The sequence below is a fragment of the Canis lupus genome, chromosome 15 (genome assembly GCF_011100685.1).
Source record: "Canis lupus familiaris isolate Mischka breed German Shepherd chromosome 15, alternate assembly UU_Cfam_GSD_1.0, whole genome shotgun sequence".
NCBI classification, from domain to species: Eukaryota; Metazoa; Chordata; class Mammalia; order Carnivora; family Canidae; genus Canis; species Canis lupus.
The window spans coordinates 43,114,767-43,138,778 of NC_049236.1; the positions used below are offsets into that span (position 1 = coordinate 43,114,767).

General features: G+C 39.6%; 1 non-coding gene across 1 annotated transcript; it reads left to right on the forward strand.

Moving 5' to 3' along the window:
- Positions 1 to 21,751: 21,751 nt before the first annotated feature.
- LOC119869462 lies at positions 21,752 to 21,858 on the forward strand. The gene has a single exon (XR_005371021.1). It is a non-coding gene; the product is annotated as a U6 spliceosomal RNA (small nuclear RNA).
- Positions 21,859 to 24,012: the final 2,154 nt, after the last annotated feature.

The following is a 24,012-nucleotide window of genomic DNA, read 5'->3' on the forward strand; positions in this document are numbered from 1 at the left end:
AAAATTCATTCACATTTTTTAAGAAAAATATCATTCTCTTAATTCTAATAGGGAAATTAAAAAAAAAGATTTTATTTATTTATTCATGAGAGACACACAGAGAGAGATAGGCTGAGACACAGGTGGAGGGACAAGCAGGCTCCATGCAGGGAGCCCAACGTGGGACTCATTCCCGGGACTCTAGGATCATGCCCTGGGCTGAAGGTGGTGCTAAACCACTGGGCCACTGAGGCTGCTAATAGGGAAATATTTTAAAAGAAAAATACACAATGAAGGAAGCCTAGACCTCAGGATCTATACTTATTCATAGCTCTTGATACTTGTGAAAATATGTTTTGGGATGGAACTTAGCCTTTGATGATTTTTTTTCTTTTTAATGGAGCAAAACTGGTTGACTGTCCAACTCTGAGATTTTGTCCATAGGGTGCAACATCAACAAATAAACCCACTTAGGAGACCAAGCAAACAAACAAAAAACAAATTACCTTTAATTACTTTTAATCTCACTCATATTTTCTTTTTTTCTATGGTTGCTATAAAAACCTCATTTCACTGAAATAATGTAGTACATTTGCCATACCATCTAGAAACTGTATACACTCTTCACCCCCAATTCAATCTGTTTTTATCACTTGGCACAGCTCTCAGTTTCATGAAAGCTCTGTGCATATCCATAAAGCAGTCACACGAATTTTGGGTCTGTGGTAACAACCAGCCGTATCTTGCCTAGATTTGAACACACAACTCACAGATTCTCAAATCCTAATGGAGGCACATTTGATAGATGAAGCAGGCTGAGACTAGTGATAAAATAGTCTGATCCTGCCCCTGGCTTTATCAACAGTTTCTCTTGAAAGTGCCTCTTGTAGAAAGGGTGAGTGAAACCTAGGAAAACAATATTGGGTTTGATACTTCTTATCACATCTGGGCCAGGGAGTTGGTATTGAGAAGTGAGGACATCCCCCCCCACCCCGCCCCACTTCTCTGGCAGAATTTCAGCTGAGCTCCCCAGGAAGTGAGTGGAGCCAAATTTCCTGCCACACAGGGGTAGGAAAAAAAATCTGGACGCCTCCACGCTGGACCTCCAGGTACCCTTGTACCATCTGAAGACTCATGTACTTACTGTTGTGAGCAAGCCTCCTTTTGCTACTAAGATGAAGGTTTTTGTGGGCAGATCTGTTTGAGGAATGAGATACTTAACTTTGGTCCTTAGGTGACTTCTTTAGACTTTTTTTTAAAAAAGATTTTATTTATTTATTCAGGAGAGACAGAGAGGCAGAGACATAGGCAGAGGGAGAAGAAGGCTCCCTGTAGGGAAGGAGCCTGATCCCAGGACCTCAGGATCACAACCCGAGCCAAAGGCAGATGCTCAACCACTGAGCCACCCAGGTGTCCCTAGACTATTTTTTTTAAGTAGGGTCAGATACAAATATTTCATCTTCCTAAATTGCTTTTTTGTTTTTGGTGTTGGTGATATCTATGTGTTTGACAAGCTACTCACAGCCTTTGGAGAAGGAGGAACATCAAATATTCCTTTAATAGATAATTGAAGTAGATTTGTCTCTCAACTTTTGAAAGACAGTGTAAGAAGAAGGCAATTACTGTCAAGAATTGAAAGCAGGAAATGGACTTACCATCATCAGGATCAGCCAGGATAATCACCCTGGTGGTGGGGAACTGGGCTCCTAGTCGCCCTCCCACTGGCAGGCTCAGTGAAATGCTAAAGAATTCCTCCTCTTCATAGAGGGAGTCATTTATGATCAGGACCCGGCAGCTCTTCTCAACCTTATCCTTGTCAAAGTGGAGGATGCTGGTGTGGTCTTCTAGATGTGAGATGTAGTCAGTGAAATATAATGCTGTTGAAGGAATGGAGCCTGTGGCAGAACTTACAGAAATAGGAGATGGAACAGAGAAGGTGAGAAGAAGTGGAATTCTAAATAGGAAACCTGTTTTCCTCTGGTTCTTCAAACTGTTTTGAGGTAATAGCATTGAGTACAATGATATATGAATTATAAATCATTGCTCTGACAGTCACAGATGTTAATATTGCAATTAGAAGGTTTTCAGGACAGATGCTGGCATTTTGATATGATCCACAGTTAGTGGTCTCTAAACAGGGAACATATTGAATAAGGTCTGTTTGGATTAGGGGCTAAATAAACTGAAGGATCATAAGATAGTAGGCTTGGTTTAGCTTTATTTGTTCATATCACAGATGGGAAAATTGAAGTGCAGATAAATTAGGACCAGAGAATCCATGCCATGGTAGTGGTGCAGATGTTTTCCTGCTCCTACCCTTCCCACAGTGGCGGAGCTGCAAGCAGCATCTATGTAATCTGACTTTCATGCCCTGACTAGAGTTCCTTGCATGGCATTGAAATGCAGCCACAAAATTACTTGTTATTTTACAAGAAGTATAGGATTGATGGGAAGATTTCAGTTTAGATGCAGTGTGTTTTAAATTTTATTGTAATGATTTACATACATTATCATTCACAAGTTTAAATACACTATTTGATGAGTTTTGACAAATGTATATAGTTGTGTAACCATTACTACCAGCACAACAGAGAACATTTTTATCCACCCACAGAAGTTGACGTATACCCCTTGCAATCCCTCTCCTTCCCTGTCTCTCTGACCTGGAAACCACGAATCTGTCTTCCGTCACTACAGATTTATGTGTCTTTATGCGAATTTCATATCAATGAAATATACGTTTCTTACTCTTCTGTCTCTGAGTTCTGTTACTTAGCACAATGCTTTTGAGAGTCAGCAGGTTTTTTTTTTTTCCCTTTGTGTTGCTGAATAGTATTCTTCATTTTATGGTCATACCACAATTTGTTTTCCCATTTACCAGTTGATAATGTGGGTTGTTTCTGGTTTTTAGCTATTCTGAATAATGCTGCTATGAATATTCTAGTACAGGTCTTTGGATACATAATTTTATTTCTCTTGAGTTAATACTTAGGAGTAAAATTCCTAGAAATTAGTATAGTGTTATTATTATGGTAAAATACACATAACCTAAAATTAGTCATCTTAACCATTTTAAGGGTACGTATCAGTAGTGTGGTCTATTCACATTATTGTGAAATAAATATCCAGAACTTTTTTCATCTTGCAAAATGGAAACTCTCTACCCATTAAATAACAACTCTCCATTTCCTTCCCCTGCCCCACTAGTCTCTGGCAACCACCATGAATTCATCAACTCTAGGCATTTCATGTAAGTGGAATTATACAGTATTTGTCTTTTTTGTGACTGCTTTGTTTCAGTTAGCACAATGTCCTCAAACTTCATCCATGTTGTAGCATGTGATATGATTTTCTTCTTTTTTAAGGCTGAATAATATTCCATTGTATTCATAAACCACATTTTGTTTATCCATCCATTTGTCCATGGATACCTGGGTTGCTTCACCGAGGCTATTGTGAATAATGTTGCTATGAATAAGGATGTGCAAATATCTCCTCAACTTTGCCTTTAACTTCTTTGAAATGGGATTGCTGGACCATAGAAGAGTTCTACTTTTAATTTTTTGAAGAATCTCTATCCTGCCTTCCATATCAGTTGTACCATTTTATAATCCCCACCAATGATTCATCAGTGCATTTTTTTGCAGTATTAAATAAAACAGCAACACACAGATTTAGAGCTAAAAGAGTAAAAAGTAGTCACAGTAATTTAAATGATTTAGGCAGATCAGATTTGGGTTGAACAAAAACTGTGTAGAATAACTCAATATGTTAAATAAGCAATTTTTGAAAAGCCTAAATATTTCCCACCACACTTCTTAATAGGAAGTGGCGGGGATATGACAGCGAGCTTCTGAACTGACATTCTAGTCTTGCACGTGTCTCTCTTACTTGTAGCTCTGGTATATGCATAGCACCAATGTCCACTGTCTTTTGGATAATGTGAAAGGATCAATATAAATACAAGTTGATATCTATGAGTGTGTGTTGCATGTATACATATAGCTTGCTCAAAAACGAAAATGCTTTCCAAATTGACTTCATAGGTTTTGCTTAGAGGGGCACTAATTCACAAAATATTTTGGAATGATTTTTCAACAGAACAAATTCTAATTGAGAATGATGAGGTATAGCAAATGGACTGTTCTGTTCTTCTGGGAACCTAAAAAAAGTTTCAAGTTGGAGGGACTGATGAGAATAAACATGTTTACAAAGGCAGAGGGCAGAAACTGCTAGACATGGACAGCTACAGGGGGGATGGCCATTTGCAGGGGAAGCTAGCCAAGTTCTAGTGCCAGCTTGTGCTTTGAAACTTATTCCTTTATGATGTTCCTTCCGGTTTCAATCCTGTGAAATCTGCACATTGAAAATCCAAGTCAGGAAGAAGAGTCTAGTCCTTGGGATTTCAGAGACAGAGCTCTTAACAAGTGCTAGAGAGGGCTACTCCCCAGCTAAACAGAGAGGTAAGGGCTACAGTACTGAAAGCTCACAGGACATGATGAGATACTCTATTGGGGAGATTTTTATGCTTCAGGATATACACAAAAAATGGGGAAAAGGTCATAAAATCTTACAATAATCTGATTAGATAACAAACAACCTTTGGGATTTTTTTTTTTAAGAGCCCAAAGTTTAAAAGGGATTATACATGAGAATACACTCTTTTCTTCCCCCTAGTCATCTGGTATGCAGAATGTTGATATGACAGCCAATGTGAGAAAACAACCTGATCAGAAACTGCACATTTAACTCCTCAGAATAACTACCAAAAGCAGATACACACTGGACTTGCATAGTAAGTATCCAATGCTATGTTTGTTGAATAGCATATTCAACACTATCTTTATTAAATCTCTTTCTCAATATATTTCATCTTGTGAATGGTCAAATAATGATTTATCATAGTTCATAAAATAAGAGTAATTGGGGTTTTCCCCTTTTCTGATCAATTTTTTTCAGCTGACTGATCCACTTGGTGAAATAGACATTTATTTAATTAGCTTTCTGGGTTCAATGATAGAGTGAAATATAACTCTTATTGAAAATAATTTGGCTGTGAAATGTGGAATTCTACTAAAACAAAAAGTAAAACAATACATTTTAGCAATTTTAAAGCAAGTCTTTAAAAAAAGATTTAGTTATTTATTCTTGGGTGGGGAGAATAGGGGTGGGGGAGGGGCAGAGAAGAGGGAGAGAGAATCTCAAGCAGACTCCCAGCCGAATGGAAGCCCACCCTGGGCCTCCAATCTCAGGATCCTGAGATCATGACCTGAGCCAAAATCAAGAGTTTGCTGCTAAACTGACTGAGCCACCCAGATGCCCCTGGCAAAACTTTTTAAAACACCTAGTGTTGATAGAAAAAGTCTAATTTACATCTTATTTAATAAAAAAAAATTCAGTTTATCTAAATGGCCAATTCTTCCTAGGATTCTGGAACTTTTATTTTGGAAAACCAATGATTCAAATATGTAATAGTCAAGAACAGAAAATACTGGTATTTATTTTAGTTAAAAAAAAAACCCTCTATTTTATTGGTAGCAAGTGAACAATTCCCAGGAATTAAGAGAGAAAATTCTGTTCTGAAAACATTAGATGTAACCTGAATCTAAGAACAGGTCCTTGGCAATGTCTATACATATCTCTTATTTAATAGTGAAGCATGTTCCAGGACTATTGAATGTTGTTCCAGGTGGTTTTCAAAAAGATGATTAAGCAACTGGGCCTCAAGTCTTACTAGGGCCACTAGACCAGTGGTTGTGCTATAGCATTTTTGCAAGGAACATTAGGGAAGGCTCTCATATAATACATCCTTTGTTGTTTGCAGAGGTAGATTATGAGGCAGGTTGGACTGCCTTACGGAGTATCATTTAATTCTTCAAAATTAAGATTAGACCAAAGGATTCATTTCATACTAACTCTCCCCTATGCCCACTGGCATGAAGTTTTGCTGGCAAAGTCTAACAACTGGCTCTCTAACTACGCAAAACACACGAAAGCCCTGATCTGTAGTCCTTGCTCATTTTTGTCATGTCATTCCCACTAGCCAGTTTCACTATCAATGTGAAGTCAGAATCTAGATTTGGGATGACATTGTACACAATGGACTCTTACCAGCAGTTTCTGGCTGGATCCAGCATGCCACTGTATCCATAATGATGATGGTATACATTTTCCCTGGCCCAAGCCCATCTCAGACATCATGGGAGTCTGAGAGTCTATGAAGTTATTTTAAAAAAATAATTGTTTCTTTACAGAGAGTATATACAGCTCAGTTTCTGTGGCTACATAGTACATTTGCTTTATAAAAATCATAGATCATACTTAAAGTCAGAGAAAGCCCTATCTAGAAACTATACTAAAGGGCAATTGGATCACTATATTATGGTATCTGATAACTTTATAAGGTGGCTAGGGCATTTTAGCAATGATAAAATTGAGGCAGAGAATGCCCCAGTGACTTGTCCATGAGTCAAAGACCCATCTCCTGATGGAGCATAGTTTACTTCCCGCCATTATCTTTAGTTATTGTATTACTTAATTATAAATTCTTTTAAACATACAAATTTCCTTTAGTATAGATTTTTAACAGGGCAGCAAGACAGGAAGTCACCTCTCTTTAAAAGCATAGCATTTAACTTCTGGTTGGAGCAGGTCATTGTTAGAAGCCCCAGGCACAGTTCATGTAATGCCCAGGAGGGTCTGTGACTGGGACAGATAGGGGAGCAAGTGAAGAGAAATGAAGGGTGGGCAAGGCTGGACTGGTGTGGCACCAGAGCTCTGTCTAGAAGAGTCTTTAGAAAAGCTGTTCCCAATAGACTGGCCGATTAGGTACTCTGTGGTGCTCTCCCACTACAAAATATGTAGAAGAAATGTTATTCTGGCTTTTCTGTGTCATAGGAATAAGCAAAATAATCAAGGGCCAGAATAAAATAGCAATAATATCCTAAAACCCCAAGTGCCATAAAGCTAGAGAAGGGAATTTGTCTTAGAAGCAGGGTCATCCTGAGAACAAGTACAGTATCAGCACTGCCAGGGACACAGTGTTTTGGGCCTGAGGCTCCATCAGGGAGCAGAATCTGAAATTCTACAATTAAGCCTGGGGATCCTGGGGAGCAGGAGTGTTTCTGGGTCAGCACTGCTCTTAAATCCTGGAAGAAGCAACACAAATCCTTCTTGGAGGAAAGCATCCTCAAGTAAAGCCCTCAGATCTTTCACAGATTCAGTCAAACAATTGTGAGAAAATTTAAATGCATAGAAAAGACCAATCACCACAAAGATGACCCTAGACCGTGTGCAGGCTTTTTAACAGCAACCGTGTAAGCTGGAAGATGCTGGACCTTCAAAATGCTAGGAGTAAATCACTGTCTACCTAGAATTTCAAGACTGAGGTTGAAATGAAAACATATTCTGATAAACAAAAAATTGAAGTTTACCCCCAAAGCCTATACAGTCAAGGGACTTCTAAATGATCCAAAGGGCCTCTCTGAGATGCAAGGTGTAGCTTCTACAACCTATAAACATAGTTGTAATCAAATAAACAGACACAGAATTTTTTTTAAAGAAAAAAAAAAAGGAAAAAGTCTTTTGCTTGGATGTGCTTGGAACCTGCTCAGAATAATCTGTTTTCTATCTCCTTAACATGACCCAGAGAAATAGTCCAATCAGAGAAGTGGGGCTGGGCCACAGCTTGTGGTTCACCACACAGCCCTTTACAACTGCATAAAGTCGATCATTTCAAAACCTCTACATATTTGACTTGGGGCTGACCAAAACCACGGGATAATTCAGTACCACTCCTGGACTGTTGGTTTTAGGTTCTGTGGTTTGCTCTTCATTGGCTGTCTTTTCCCAATAAGAGCAGTTTCCTAACAAGGAAGTGACTAATGAGAAGAAAAAGATGAACATCTGTCTGAGAATAAAACAAGGCCAAGAACTAATTTGTACAACTCTGTTCCCAAGGTATCCTTGAGCTTGAAACATTTCACTAGAGAGTAATGGTTCGTGGTCATCAAGGGGTTTATTTCTCCAGCTCTGCTTCTTCCAAAAATTTTTTAAAAAAATGCAATGCCACATGTCACTGTCTGAGAATACTGAGGATGGATGGGCATTTTAGGTAGGAAACAAGGCAGGACACTTCAGGCAGGTGATGCCACAGCCGACTAAAACCTTAGTGGTGGGACCTTGACATCCCATCAAAGCACAACATAAGACTAGTCATTCCTTTCATCCACCTGTGACTGTGATATGAACTTAGTGTTTGTGAATTAGTGCCACTGTACAAAGCACGAGTTTGCTTTCCATACAACCATTTATACAACTCATGCTTCTTTTATCCATGAAAATAAGAATTGGTAAAGATTTATTTGAATAAGACTTCCATAAAGGTTTAAATAACCAAATTAAGGGGTGCCTGGGTGGCACAGTTGGTTAAGCATCCAACTCTTGGTTTCAGCACGGATCATAATCTTGGGGTCATGAGATGGAGCCCCACATGGATCTCTGCTCAGCGTGGAGTCTGCTTAAGATTCTCTCTCCCTCTGCCCCTCCCTCCCCTTCCATAAATAAATAAATAAATAAATAAATAAATAAATAAATAAATCTTTAAATAATCAAACTTTCAACCTCTGAGATTTTTAAGTGGTGAGGATAAATACAATCCTACTCAAATGCGCACACAAAATTTACAAGTTCTTGCTCTCTTTTAATTCCACAGTGGTGTGCAAAAATCAGAGTGTGACCATGAACTCCATGACTTTGTTCTCTGGGGAAGGACCCTGGCCCTGTTATACTTTAAAAATTTTTTGTTTGTTTGTTTTTTACTGAAAGCCTGAGAACTGTTTTTTGGGTGGGTCAAGGCTCAGGTGCTGAGCCATCTGCCTTGTGTGCAGACTAGGTATGGAGTTTTCTGGGAATATCAGTCTTGAATCTGGAGACCTTATTCGAAGTTGGGTCCCGTTGAAGAGTTCTGTGGGAAGCTAGATCTGTGTAGCTTCTCTCACGTGGCGAGGAGGCATCCCCTTATCCTAGCTGGCTCACTGCCAAAGCTTATGGACTTCCTAGTTTGTTCTGCTTATCTTTCTACAATGTAGCTCTTTCCAGAAACAAAGGGATGGTCAGACCTTGGTGATCCTATCCAGTTTAGCAATTGCAACTGATTTTCCAAGTTTGGCTATTTACCACTTCATTTCTCCCATTCACATCTGGAATCTCTAGAATCATTGTCTTCTCGACAGTATGCATGTGGACAGAGAATATACCAGAAGCAGCCCAGCTGGAAGCCTAGGGCAGAAAAGGAGTGCACTTTCCCCATTAGCCTCTCTGCCCAGCTGCAGCCCCTCCCCTGCATGCGTAGGTCCTCATTCATTATAGGAATGGAACCAGAGCCCAGCATGGACTTGGAAGAGAGAGTGAAGCACATCCTCCCAGGGATCACCTGGCAAAGAAGACCTCAAGGACTGCCTCATCTCATTATTTCTTGTCTTTGCTTTTCACTTCCTGCACAGGGTAACAGCAGGTTAAAACTTAAGAGGTGCGGGGATCCCTGGGTGGCGCAGTGGTTTGGCGCCTGCCTTTGGCCCAGGGCGTGATCCTGGAGACCCGGGATCGAATCCCACATCGGGCTCCCGGTGCATGGAGCCTGCTTCTCCCTCTGCCTGTGTCTCTGCCTCTCTCTCTCTCTCTCTCTCTGTGACTATCATAAATAAATTAAAAAAAAAAAAAAAAAAAGAGGTGCGGAAGTTACATGTAGCCAGCAGTGTCTGATGTCTTCAAGAGAGGAGTCTTGGTTAAGGACAGCCTATAGTGCCGTTCATCTCTGGATATAAAGCCAAGCACAAACATGAAGATCTTGAAGATGTACCACAGGGGCTTGTCCTTGTATATAAACTATTTTCACATAAAATATCTCATTTCACTCTCAGAAAACTTTATTTGGTAGTTATAACATATGTTTTCATCCCAGTTTCCAGTAAAATTTTATCCTTGGTTGAAGAGACAAGCTCCAGAAGAGTTGAGGCACCTGCACATGGTTGCAAGGTAGTTAAGCAGCAGGGCATAGACCAGGGGGTGGTCTGGGCTTCAGTCTTCTGTAAGCAGTTGGCCCACTACCTAGCCACTCCTTCAGCCCCACAGCCCTGACTAAGAATCATTCCTGTCAGTACCCCCATAAAGCCTCATACCTTCATGTGTAGAGCAAATGACCATCAGTTCTTGGCTAACATCTCCAGACCATCTTAGTGGAATCAAAAGCTTTCCAACATGCTCCTCTATTTTGTATTCTGCCTCTGGAATATAAACTGTTGATTCTAGAAAAGATGGTAGAAGACACTTCAGCAAGACTTCAATTGTATTGGTGATATTTAAATCTGAGTAGAAATGTAGATACTCTCTGACACCTATATTTAACATGATTAACTGTATGAAATATAGTGGGAATAGGAAATGTTTCTTATTAAGTGGAGCTAGAAAGGCAGTGGAAAGGCTTCTGAAAGGTAAAAAGGAAAGCTAGCACTAGATTGGAAAGGAAAACCTTGCAGCAATTGTGTCTTTTTTTCCTTTTGAGGTCAAATTTTAGGTGTTCTAGAGATCACACATTTCTACTCTTGCTTTAGTTTTACTGCTTTTTTTTTTATTTTAAGAAAAATGTTTTAAATGGTCAGGTAATCTCATTCATTAACGCAGAAATTTTTTTTCCTGTTTTGTTCAACAAACATTTTATTCAACACTTATTGTGCAGATATTGGTGGAAGACACCGACCAATTATATTTTGAGAAAGGTAAGTCACTGGTTCTCCCTTAATCTTTTTATTAAGCTTTTTATTTTAATTATGGTATAGTTAACATACTCCTACCCTCAATTTTTAAAATAATATTCCCATTGAAATTTACTGAGCTGTGTGTGTGCACTTGTAAGCATTCACATCTGTGTATATTTGTGCATGTACACACATCATCAGAACCTTCACTGGAATACAGATATGAATATTGGTCATCGCCTGTTGATGGAATTATGTGTACTATTTTTCTTTGGGCATTTCAGTGTTTTCCAAAAGGCTTTTCATTAAGCATGCATTGTGCAATTAAATATATGTGTTTGTTTTAAAAAATCAGAAATGTAAAATAGGTTGTTCCTATTCACAGAGTCAAGTGGACAACTGATCAAACCACATTTAATTGCTTTAGTTCTTTCCTTCATGGAAAAGGAAGCAAGAAGGAAAAATATTGTAGTAGACCATCAGTTCTTCTTTTGGAACTGTTACTAAGTGATAACCCAGAATTCAATGTTGAACTAATTGTTGTGGGTTAGTTTGGGTTAGTTTTTTCTTCTGCCTCTAAAGAAATACTGGTCCTGATTTACAGAGGGAAAAGACCAGTGATAATTTTCTTTCTGCCATTTTACTTTCCTATGGTCGTATACTGTCTTGACCTCTCTTGATTCAAAATGCTGGCATCATGGAAGAAGCTAAAAGTAAGTTAAGTTATTAATATCATGTGGAAAAAACGAGAAATCATTAATATTGAGTTATTCAGACATGTTCTCTATTGTTCCATTTTGAAAAGCCTACTCCCTTCCATCTATGAATCCAAATCCCATTTATTCTTCAAGTCTCAGCTCAAACCCTCCCTCCTGTAGGAGGCTTAATTGCTTAGGATTATGGTGATCTCTTCACTTTCTTACCTCAGAACTCTTAACTCCTAACTTTGGGCTTTCTTAATCGATTCATGTGTCTAAGTGTTGTTATCAACAAAACTGATAAGATACCTTGTTCACTGGGTAATGGGGCAATGTTTTCTACTTTTGTCTGCCAAAAACCAAAGTGTATAGAACAGTATTTCCAGGTTGCATTTAGAGAAAACTGTAACTAAAACTGTAATTGTATAGGATATTCTTTGGGGACAATAAATTTTAGAAAGCCTATGGTCTAGTTAAAACTGGTTAAACAAAGTTAAACAGGTTTCTTCATAGGAGAGTTCCTTAGAAAGTTTACTATGCTAGCATGAATTATGATGCTTCAAAGGAAAGAAGATATTTGAAACAGTTTCTAGATTTATTTGGTCCATGAAAAGCTTTCTGATCCTGTTGTAGAAATTCTATTATACTACTGTTTTCTGTTATGCAGTTTGGGACATAATAATACAGAGGACTCTCCATGCATTCCTGTGAATTACAAGACTTATGCCCTGGTAGTAAGTCATGCAATCCTAGAGATGCTTAAATTCTTTCAATTATTGTGAAAATCAGTGTGTCTAATTAAAATTCAAAGATGAATACTAAAACATTCCTTAAGGGAGTATTATTCTCCTTTCACAAAGAGGGGCAGTAAATCGCACAATTATTAGTTAAAACTTCTTTTTTCCCTTTTTAACTTATCTTGGGAGATATTTGCAGTATGAATGAACAAATAAATGAATAAGATGAACCTGTGAATTCAAGAATATGATGCACAACTATAACAGAACTTTGTGGAACACATGCTAAAACCAATGAGTTGTTTGGTTCCCAGCAGCCACATCTAGGACAAGGGTTATCTAAAGTCCCCCCACCGATGTGGTGGGATGCTCCCAGAAAATGGTGAGAAGATCATTGGCCTGGAATGAGCCTGAGGATCAGCCACCTGTGGGCAAAGCTGCAACATGTATGGAGAGCTAACTATGAGTGTGTAGAGAGCTAAATAGGAGGGCTTGTGCATATTTTAAAGGAATGCTGGTTAAGTCATGTCTGTTTCAATCTCCTATATTCCTTTTCAAAAATCCTAAGAGCAAAGGAAAAAAATACTGCCTTAAAGTGATTACTTCACTTTAAATCCTAGGTGGTATGAACATGTTTGATGGCTTATGGAGCCTGAGGAGGTATGAATGCTGGAAATGGAGCCAGGAACATGTACTGGTTAATAAGCCATACCAACAGAAACCACATACCATCACCAGGGTCTATAATTTCAACAGTTGCCATTTCTGGAAATTCCAGTGCAGCCATGACAGGGTTCAGCAGAATGATCTCTGAAGCCTCATATTTATTGTCAGATAAAGGCCTAATGAAGCAAGAATACCTATACTTATCTCTTTGGGTCCTATCATAAGGTGAAGACTCTGCTGTCTTCACACATCGGAATGTGTGAAGTCAAATATCATGACCTGATACCAACTATTATGACAAACTTTACATAAAATGAAACGAATAGTTCCTTTTGCCCTTCCCTCTGTCTCATTCTCAGAGAATCTGATATTTTGTTAAAGACACCCAAACCTGTAAAGTGTGAAAATAATTTCCAAGATAAGAGAGCTCATGTTGACTTTTCAAAACTGCTGAAGAAAGCTTCCATCGATCCTACTGAGAATGAATGTCCAATATCTAGGAAGAGCCTTGTCTGGCCATATGTTGGAATTAGAGAAGATAAGGAAGAGGGAGTGGTGTTCTACCAAGTTCGGGTAGATGGCACTGTTATATAAATTGAGTAGACACCTGACTATATAATATTTGGAGAGCATTAGCTCTGTGTGAAGTGCTAAGGAAGCAATGCTGAATTAGGTACAACCACTGCTATCCTTGAGAGATTTACAAGGGGAAATAAAAGATTTCAATTCTGTCTGGTGAAAGAAAGTTAACATTTACTATGTATTTAATGTGTGCCAGAGACTATGCTAGATTGATTCACGCTCATCTTATTTAAATCCACAAACAAATCTTGAAATGGATATTTTACAGATAAAGAAATTAAAGGTCATGAGAGCATCACAAAAGGGAATATGTATCAGAGCAGAAATTCAAACCCTACAGTTGTTTTGCTTTGTCTTGTTTTCTTCTAGCTCCTGCCTTTTGACTGCTAGCCCCAGCATAGGGTGGGGGTGAGGGGATTAGGAGGTCTGGGAGCACTGAGGAAGGTTCTCTACTGTGGTGTTGATGTGGTTTTAAGTAGTTTTTTTGTAGGACAGATGAGTTGATTATATGTAGCTCACTTAACAACATATATCAGGTGATTGCCACATGCCTCATGCTGTTTTCAGAATTGGGCATAACCCAAGTTGTGATGCCTGCCCTAATGGGACTAGAAATCTACTGGGAAAGACAGACAATGGACAGATGGGTATATGATGCAAGCTTGGGAGAGTCAGTGCTATGAAGAATAATGCAAAGCACATGGATAGCACTGGTGGAGGGACTGGTTCAGATAGAGGCTGGGGACATCTCTCTGAGGAGTTTACAACCATCCATGTGGTTCTGGGCAGTTAAACGAGTTTATTTCTTGAATAGGATATGAAAATACTTCCTGACATAATAACCCAAATCTTGTGCCCATGAGAAATCCCTGAGGTAAAGAATTATAATGACAGAACCCTACAAGAGAAAAGGAGTATATTTCAGCTAAAGTTCCTACAGCAAGTTCTGCTGTGTGTTGGACCAAGTAACCTGCAGTGTAAACTGAGGCTAAGGGCCACCCAGAAATCAGAGTGCTCTTTTGCTGACCTTTTCTCCTAGGGGAGCAGTCCTATCCCAGAGCCTCATGCCTAGAGAAAAGACTGGGGAAAGCTTGCCTTTTCTTGATTGCCTATCCTCAGCCATAACCTTCTTGGCTTCTATCCAATAGTTTTGATATGTTGGCAGGCCTCTGATTGGGTGCCAAATGTCTGCAAAACTCAGAATGCTCATTTGTAAAATGAAAATAACACACTCCTATCTGTCTTCCCAATAGATTATGAAAATAAAGACAAAATGATCTCTGAAAATTTTGGCAGTTAAAGATATCATAAAAATCTAATGCATTATTAGAATATTGTTAAATATTAATGATGATAATGACATGTATTATGTGGGTTTTATACATCTGTTTACCCCAAGGAGGCATAGGTCTTTGTAGAACACAGAAAAATTTGATGCTGTACATGTTTTGGAAGAATTTAGAACCTAATAGCAGGGTGAAAACAATTATGTATAATCAAAAGAAATAGCTACAACAAAACATAATAATATATCATGTACTTACAAATAATTTTTCAAAAGAAATAGAACTAAGGATAATCATGTATCATATGCTTAAAAGCAATTTTAAAAGAAACTGAGTGACTTGGGGACTGTGGTATATGGCTATGAAATGTTTTATTTTTCCTGGCATCTTTTGGGTTGAAAAAGAGAGAAAGACTGTAACCTTCCAGAAGGGTGCAATTAGGAGGAGGAAGATGAAAAGCTGGTGTGTATATTTAAGCCTGTAACTTGTGTGGAGTAAAAACTATGGCACAATTTCACACATTTTTTAGAGGTTCCCCCAAGCGATGTTGTCGATTCTTCTCCAATCTATTCTCTCATAATTATTTTTAAGCCTAATTTTCACATTTCCATTACCCATTGCCAACAAGCAGTCTAAATTTACTTACTGATAAAGGATGTTTCTTTAAGATACCCTCTGCATCTGAGGGTTACCTCTAAGAACGTGGAGTCTTTATCTACAATGTAGTACTCTTTCTCCAAAGAAATCCAAGCCCAGTTTAGATGGTAATGTTGATGTGTTAGCTTATTTCCTTCTGCAATTGATAAGGGTAAAGGAGAAGTTGGATGAAAGTTGCAGAATTAAATGGAAAAATCATCTAATATAGGGTTTGCATTTTGCTTCTAAAGCCAAGGATTTCAAAATATATGCTCCTTTTTTTATATAGAGAGAAGTGCTTTGCTTTTCTAGAGTGTCATGAGCACTATCTAAAAGGTCTGTTCCCCCTGCTTAATGCAGGATTATTCGCCTGGGTCTATTCTTAAAAGGCTTTATACACTAGATTCCGAAGAGCCAAAGGTTCTTATATTCCACTTATATACAACACTTTCATCCTTTGCTCACTGCTTCCTTTGTTTGCTTCCTCTCACCCCGCCTCCTCTCATTTTCTTCCTCTGCCCTCTGATTTATGCCTTTGTATTGTTCATGTATCCGTTTGCCCTCACAACAGGCTGGAGGTTTTCTTTTCTTTTTTTCTAAGATTTTTATTTATTTATTCATGAGAGACATGTGGAAAGCGGCAGAGACATAGGCAGAGGGAGAAGCAGCCTCCCTATGGGGGGATGTGGGACTCGATCCCAGGACTCCAGGATCAGGCCCTAAGCCAAAGGCAGACACTCAACCACTGAGCCACCCAGGCGTCCCAGGCTGGAAGTTTCTTAAAGACAGGGCAGAGCCCACATTATATTTCCTTATTTTATCATTGTGAGGCTCTGGTATGGTGTCTTGAACTTAGAATCTTAGTGTTTAAAACTGTCCAAGTGGAGTTCAAGAGACAATGATATAAGGCTCTATCTGATTTGCTCTTGTCCACACTAGGTCATAGGCTTCTTTGATAATGGCAGCCTAGCCCCATATTGGCACTGTGCAATGTGTGTGGATTGGAAGAAAAAACAGGTCTGCCTCAACTGGGGAGCAGCTGTTACAAATAACCACTAGTAAAAGGATGTTGAAATAGGGCTCTCTCAGTTGCAGCTGATGCACCAGTGTAACAAAGTGAATGTGGGCAGGTACCATATGCAAAGTTTACAACAGAGAGCTTTACTAGTCAGTTCCACAACTACTAAACCCCTAAATCAGATCAAGCATAGCAAAAAAAAAGGCAGCATATAGATAAGAAAGGAGTATTTCTGAAGAGCACTTTAGAAAAAACTGGTGAGAATCTCTACCACCACCCAAGATGGGTGTGGCATGGAGTAGGGCTACAGTCTCCCCTCCAGCCTAGAGGGTATGGGCTTCACAAACCTCTTGGAGGGTTGACATGTCCTTCTGTAATCGTAGGTCCATGTGACTAATGCATTCTCCAAAAAGCTTATGTAGCCTTGGCAGGGAAGGGAGAGTAGAGGGGCCAGCATCTGGCACATAATTAGGTATCTACGAAGAGTAGGACAAAGGAAGCATGCATGTGGGCCAGAGGTGGGTCATCTGTCCAACAGAACCTGTTGAGGAGGCAGTGGGATCTCAGCAGAAGGAAGCTAGAAGCTGACAACCAGATTTACTGCAGAAACAGTAAAAGACAAAGAGGTACAGATTCCAGAGTCAGGAATCTTTAAGGAACTCATGAAAACATCAACTAAAGAAAGAGTCACTGTTAAATAGTTGCCATCCAGGGGCCCCAACATCAGATGACAATACTTCCCTTACCAGACTGTGCTCTGCCCCCCATCTCCTCTCTCTCTCTCTGGGGCTAACCCAAGGATCGAAACCTTGTGAGGAAGCGAGGAGAACCATGAGCATGGAAAGGGCCGAAGGTGGCCTCTGCTGTTCTCCATTGTCACAGGTTCTGGCTAATAGCTGCACAAAATGCTTAACATAGAAGTTCTGAGATTTAGTTACTGCTTGAGGCTGTGAATTCTAATGACCAGATTAACACAGTTTTTGATTTAATATGACTGTTAAGATGTTATTATCTGAGAGTGATTTGAAAAGCTGTGTGACCTGCCCATCCATTGTAGGATGAGGGGAAGAATTCCCTTCTTCCCAAAACCATCACTGGATGGTAAAAGGACATACAGCTAAAATTATAATTTGATTATATAACAAATCATGCTCAATTTGGCGTCCCAGGAACTCACTGAGGTATAACTGCAGGGTAAATGCTCCTGATGGATTTCACATGTTTATTCTCCATCTATCTTCTCTCTCTTTAGAGATAACATTATTAATATTATTGTGGATATTCTAATAAATACAAGAAAGCATAAGACAAATATACCAGAAATCCTTTCATGTTATTAAAAAGTAAAAGTAAGATATTGGTCTTGTTTCTAGTTTGAAACCACTTTAATTATTCAAGTATATAGTTTTTTGGATTTTGAAATTATGAGTCAAAATAACAGTCTATGTTTACTTATTCTTTTTCAAAGTTCTTTCATTTAATCTTCATTTTATTCTGACTACCACACTACAGAGTAGGACAAATATGAGTCTCCTTGTAAATCTAGGCAAACAGTTTCAGAACAATGAAGTGACTTGACCAGGTTTATGCAGGGTAGTGGCAAGGTCTGGGTCTTGTCTGGACTGTAAGTCTCTAATCCAGTGCTCTGTTTTTGACTCTGACCTGCTGCTCCTATGATCAATGCTCCTGGATCAGTGCAACTCAAATACTGCAAAAGGGAACTGGGTTTCCCTTGAATAAACTATATCAAACTGGTTGCTCAGTTGTACTATTTTTGTCATTTGACACAAGGTATAATTTCTTCAAAGAGGATGTGGACAGATTTGATGTGTCAAATCAAACAGAGGCAGAGAGGGCTTACGCACCTGGGCAGTGATAGTGGAAAGGAAATAATAGTTTAGAGAGAAATAAAGGAGCATCGACAGGTTTGGGGGACGAGAAGCCAGCACCTGGAGGAGAGCCATTATTGATGACTCAGAGCTCAAGTCAGGCAGCTGGAGGATTTGTCCAGTAAGAGCAGATACAGAGAAGTCAGGAGGGAAGACAGCTTGTGAGTTTTAATTTCAGATTTGGCTTTGAAAGTTTGGTAAGAAGTCCAAGTTCATCAGCTATTTGGATATGTGGATGTATGGGAAAAAGGTTTTGGGGAGTTACAAAGGTGAGAAATGTATATTTGGGTGTTTCTGAAAGGGAGTTTTAAAGCCTAGGCTTTTCTTTTTAAAGATTTTATTTATTTATTCATGAGAGACACAGAGAGAGGCAAAGACTATAGGGAGCCTGATGTAGGACTTGATCCCAGGTCCCCGGGATCATGGCCTGAGCCGAATGCAGATGCTCAACCACTGAGCCACCCGGGTGCCCTAAAGCTCAATTTTTAAAATTGTAACAATAGAGAGCTAAATAGATGTAATATAATCTCTGTATTTTGTCAGGCACTGCCTCTCATAGGACCCATGCACTTGTGGAAGTGGACAAAAACATTTATAGTAGTAGCGTCCCGACTGAGCACCTGACAGCAGACATCCTGGGGCCCTGAAGAAGCCGGTTCACGTCCTACCCTTTTCTACCTTCAGACCAGTTGGTCCGTGGACTTTGAAACTCCAAGTCAGGGGGACATGGAGGAAAGGACTTCTGTACCAGTCACTTTGCCTCTGCAGGTGTGGCTCTCAGTCTCCCCGGTTGGTTGGCTGTGCACCATCAGTTGCTGGGGAACCGGTTGAAGGTGGAGGGGAGAGGGGAATGGAATATGAGAAAGAGGAGGTGGTTGGAATGGCCAGGGAACCCCTGTTAAGAGGGAGGGCCCAGTGTGAGGGTCTGTTATAGGCCCTCGGCTTTGGAAATCAGGGAGTTCTGAGGGGGACAGAAGGTGGGGATACATGACTGGGGTACCTCTCAGTGGGGTCCAGAGACATAGTTACGTAGGCCTCAGCCATGCCCTCACAGGCTTCTGTTGGGCGCATTAGGCACAGGTGCAGCTCCTTTCCCTGGACCCAGAAGCAGGCAGCCAGCCAGCTGATGCATTAACAATTACATTCTAGGTAATGAGAGAGGTTTAATGTATACTGAATAAGAGTGCAGAGATGCTGGATTGCATGAAAGTAATTGATGTAAGACTTTGCATAGATGATCTTATGCACTTCAAGGAGGAAATAACTATAAAAAAAAGAGGAACAAGAATTAAACTTTGGGGCAGCCCTGGTGGCGCAGCGGTTTGGTGCTACCTGCAGCCTGGGGTGTGATCCTGGAGACCCGGGATCGAGTCCCACGTCGAGCTCCCTGCATGGAGCCTGCTTCTCCCTCTGCCTGTGTCTCTGCCTCTCTCTCTGTGTGTCTATGAATAAATAAATAAAATCTTAAAAAAAAAAAAAGAACTAAACTTTGGGGACAGTTGCATTTGGGAGCCAGGGAAGGAAAATAAGTAACAAGATGGAAAATAAGAAGCCTTTAGTTTTAGTTTTAACCCAGTGTGGAAATCTGATATAAAACTATCATCTAGAAGTAAAAAAGAGAAGTTTCGGGTATAACTATAATCTTCTTATCCAAGGCTGATACTTTGTTATTGCTATATCAAACTATCACAGCTATATATCTGGTTATACTTCTAGGACAGCATTTTTCAACCTCAGGACTACTGACAGTTAGGCTGGATGAGACTTTGTTGTGAGAGGTCATCCTGTGGATTGTAGGATGTTCAGCAGCATCCTTGGCCTCTACCTACTAGATCCCAACAGCAGTTCCTTACCCAACTGTACAGTCCTCCAACTGTAACAATAAAAAAATTAAAAAATTGTCTCCAGATATTGCCAAATGTCCCCAAGGGAGGAGAGGAACCTCTGATTGAGAACCAGGGGTATAAAGGATTTTATTGCATCTCTGATAAAAATCTTCCTATGTTCAATATTCCTGTTTTAGGAGAATGACAAAAGCAACCTTTTGGATTTGAATTTGGCATTGATAACCAAACATTCCTTATTGATTTCGGAACATAACCTGATCTAAGTTAATCTGAGGAAAATTGGAAGGAGATGATATCAAGTACATGTGAACTATTTTTTTGGTTGGAAAATCAGAGTTTAAAATTGGGGACAAGAGCTATATTTGTGGGATCTGGTTTCCCATCATACTTTTTCTGAGCAGATTTTGAAGGGGAAGTATGAGGTTGTCAGGTTTAGGAGGGAAGACTGGTGGCTGCCCTCCCACACTTGATCTCTCTGCCTGAGGCAAGTGCCTCCATCCCTCTTCCCTCATCTGTTAGGCTGAGGTAAAGACAGGTATACAGGAGGCACTGGATGCGAGGGCCTAGGTAGGTAGGGAAGTATGGATGTGTCATTCTGATGGTTTGAGCAATTATTAAGTTCCTTTTTTTTCCTTCATGAGTCAGGAGAATGAATTGTTAAGAAAATAACTATGTGCGATAAAATTAACATTCTATTATTCTAATCTCAGAATGGAGGATGGAAGTAAAGAGGGACCAACACGTACCAACTGCCTAATATGTGCCAGATGCTGGGCTAGGAAGCATGCAATAGGCCAATGAAAAAGAAAAAGAAAAACAAGAGACAAAGGAGATGAAGCAGATGGAAGATGGTGAACAGGGAGTGACAGGACCAGTCTGAACAATGGAAAGATCTGAGTGCATGGTGAGGTGAAGAGAAGTAGAAAGGTGAATTTCAGAATGAGAATGGCTTAGAAAGAAATTATGGAAACAATAACAGAGAAAAATACCTAACTGCCAAATTTCTAACCTCTTGAATTGATAGAACATTAGGCATTTACATTTTCACCATCATTTCTCTTGGGTTAAGAAAAAAAAAAAAGGAAATATACACTAAGTATTTTACTATATTCAGGAAGATTTAATTTTTATGTAACTTATTTACCATTCTAGTTTCTGATATAATTTCTTCTTTGAAAAACAATAATTGGGATCCCTGGGTGGCGCAGTGGTTTGGCGCCTGCCTTTTGCCCAGGGCGCGATCCCGGAGACCTGGGATCGAGTCCCACATCGGGCTCCCGGTGCATGGAGCCTGCTTCTCCCTCTGCCTGTGTCTCTGCCTCTCTCTCTCTCTCTGTGACTATCATAAATAAATAAATAAATAAATAAATAAATAAATAAATAAATACAATAATTTAAAAATAAAGAAACCCTTAAAATGAAAAAGATTATATTGCTAAAGACAATTTTGAAAATACACCTAATAGGGACACCTGGGTGGCTCAGCAGTTGAGCATCTGCCTTCCACTCAGGGCATGATCCTGGTCCGGGGATTGAGACCCACAGTGGGATCCCAGCGAGGAGCCTGCTTCTCCCTCTGCCTGTGTCTCTGCCTCTCTCTCTCCCTCTCTGTGTCTGTCATGAAAAATAAATACTTTTTTTTTTTTAAAGCTGACTCTTGTGCTCACTTCCGAAACACATATACTAAAATTGGAAAGATACAGAGAAGATTGGCATGGCCCCTGTGCCAGGATGGTACATAAATTCATGAAGTGTTCCATAGTACAATAAATAAATAAATAATAAATGCTGACTCTCAAATGAGTAAAATACAGTACTGAATGATAAGGTAGCCACTATTGTCAAATGGTAATGGCTTATGGCCTTGAACTTCAAAAAAAGATTTAATTGACTAGGATATCTGATCTTAAATGTTTAATAATTACTCAATGAAAATCTAGTACTCTTCTTATGTTTTTTACTACTCCGTGACATTTGCAAATAGCTTTATCATCATAAGCATTTAGCTTCTACAGCTACCAACTTTAAAATGTATCTGAATTTCTTATGCACCGCATCATAATACCTCTATCAATTGTCACATAGTGTTCGCTAATATCATTTGTCTGTGGAAGACACTTCACAGTGCCCCATTATGATGGAATGTGGTTCCCTGAATTGAGGCATGCCGTGTACAACTGAGCTGCATGTCCAGGATATAAATATAATAAATACAATGTATTCTCCCATTTAGAGTTATAATTTCAGGGAAAAGAAAGTAACTTGAGATAGAAGAATTAGCAAAATTAGATAAGGCAAAAGTGCAACTGAATGTCAGACAGATTTCCATTTTCTTCCCCTAGCTCTCTTTAGTGTCCCTGGGGCTGTGGGTAGTCATTTGAAAAATCTGTTTTGTCGGGTGAGATGCACCACATCCCCTGCTTACAACAGGAAATTATTCCACCTCCATTTCTTTTGCATAATTCACTTTTATTCAATAATTCTATGGGCCTGACTGATTCTGATTCTTCCTTCAATGCTTCAGTGTGCAACCACCCCCAAGCCAAAGCTGGGAAGGAGAGATGGAGTCTCCAACACATAGGTGCATATCCATTCTCTTCTTGAGGCGCAACAGGTAGTTTGGTGAACCACACAGCAGGTTTTTCATAAAAGTAGGGGGACTAGAGAAGAGCAAACAGATGAGATAGTGGCAGTCATTTCTTTTCTTGAATTCTTTTTTTTTCTTCCTTGATTTGAGAGAGAGAAAGAAAGAGAGAGGGATGGAGGAAGAGAATGTGAGGTGGGCAGGGGCAGAAGGAGAAGGAGAGAAACAGACTCTTGCTGAGCAGGTGGCCCGATGCAGGGCTGGATCCCAGGACCCTGAGATCATGACCTGAGCCAAAGGCAAACACTTAACCAACTGGAGCCACTCAGGGGCCCCTCCTTGTGTTCTTCTAAGCTACGGTAATGTTACCTCCTGGACCGTGTTTTCCTGTCCATTTCTGTAATCTTTGGAAATGTTGGGGGAGGTGGGCAGGAAAGGCAGCAGGGGTTGGCAGGTGCAATGCAGTTTGAAAGTAGTGTTTGGTGTATTCTTTTTGGAGATGTCTCCAGACTGTCTTGATGATATATTTGGCTCTCCATTTTGAAGAATAAAACCCCAATATGTTACTGCTTTGAATAACAATACAAGTTTTCTGTGCCCTTTCTTGCCTTCCTAAAATAGAGTTCTTCAATATTAGCACAGTGGAGGGAGTGAGAAAAAATAAAGACCAGAAGCTTTTTAAAGATTCTTTTGCATGTCTCAATAGGGGCACCACATCCTACTCTTGACACAAAACAAAACTACTCAAAATATTCTCAAAGCAAGATTTTAGAGAATTAAAAAAGGAGCGGATAAGACTGTATTAGCAGAGGTTTCCAACTACTAGGAAAGTAAAAATATACTGATTGTATGATCACATGCAATGGCCATTTCTCTTTGGGATTTGGAGGTCCACATGGCTTAACTGGAAGGGAGAAAACATGGTGCCTTCTTCTTTCTCAAGACTGTATAGGATTCAAGGAAGATGTTGAAGCAAACTCTTCCTCCCAGAGAATGGAATGGAATGGAACGGAGCAGAATGGAATGGAATGGAATGGAAATAGAATGCAATGCACTATATAGGGCAAATTCCTCTTTGGAGATCAGAATAATCATTCTCAATTTTGGATATGATCTAGGTAGAGCCAAAGAAAGAAACTGGGTCCTTGTCAGAACCGTATTATTCTTCTCTCCCTGAGGGGTGGAATTAGAACTTTTATGAGTTCCTTCCAGGTTTAACATTCCATAATGCTTTCTGCCCCCCTTGGCAGGTGGCACTGTCACAGCAACAAAGAAAACATATAAATTTATTATGCCCCAGTTTGGAAAAATAATGTTACTCAGCATATGTTGGTAT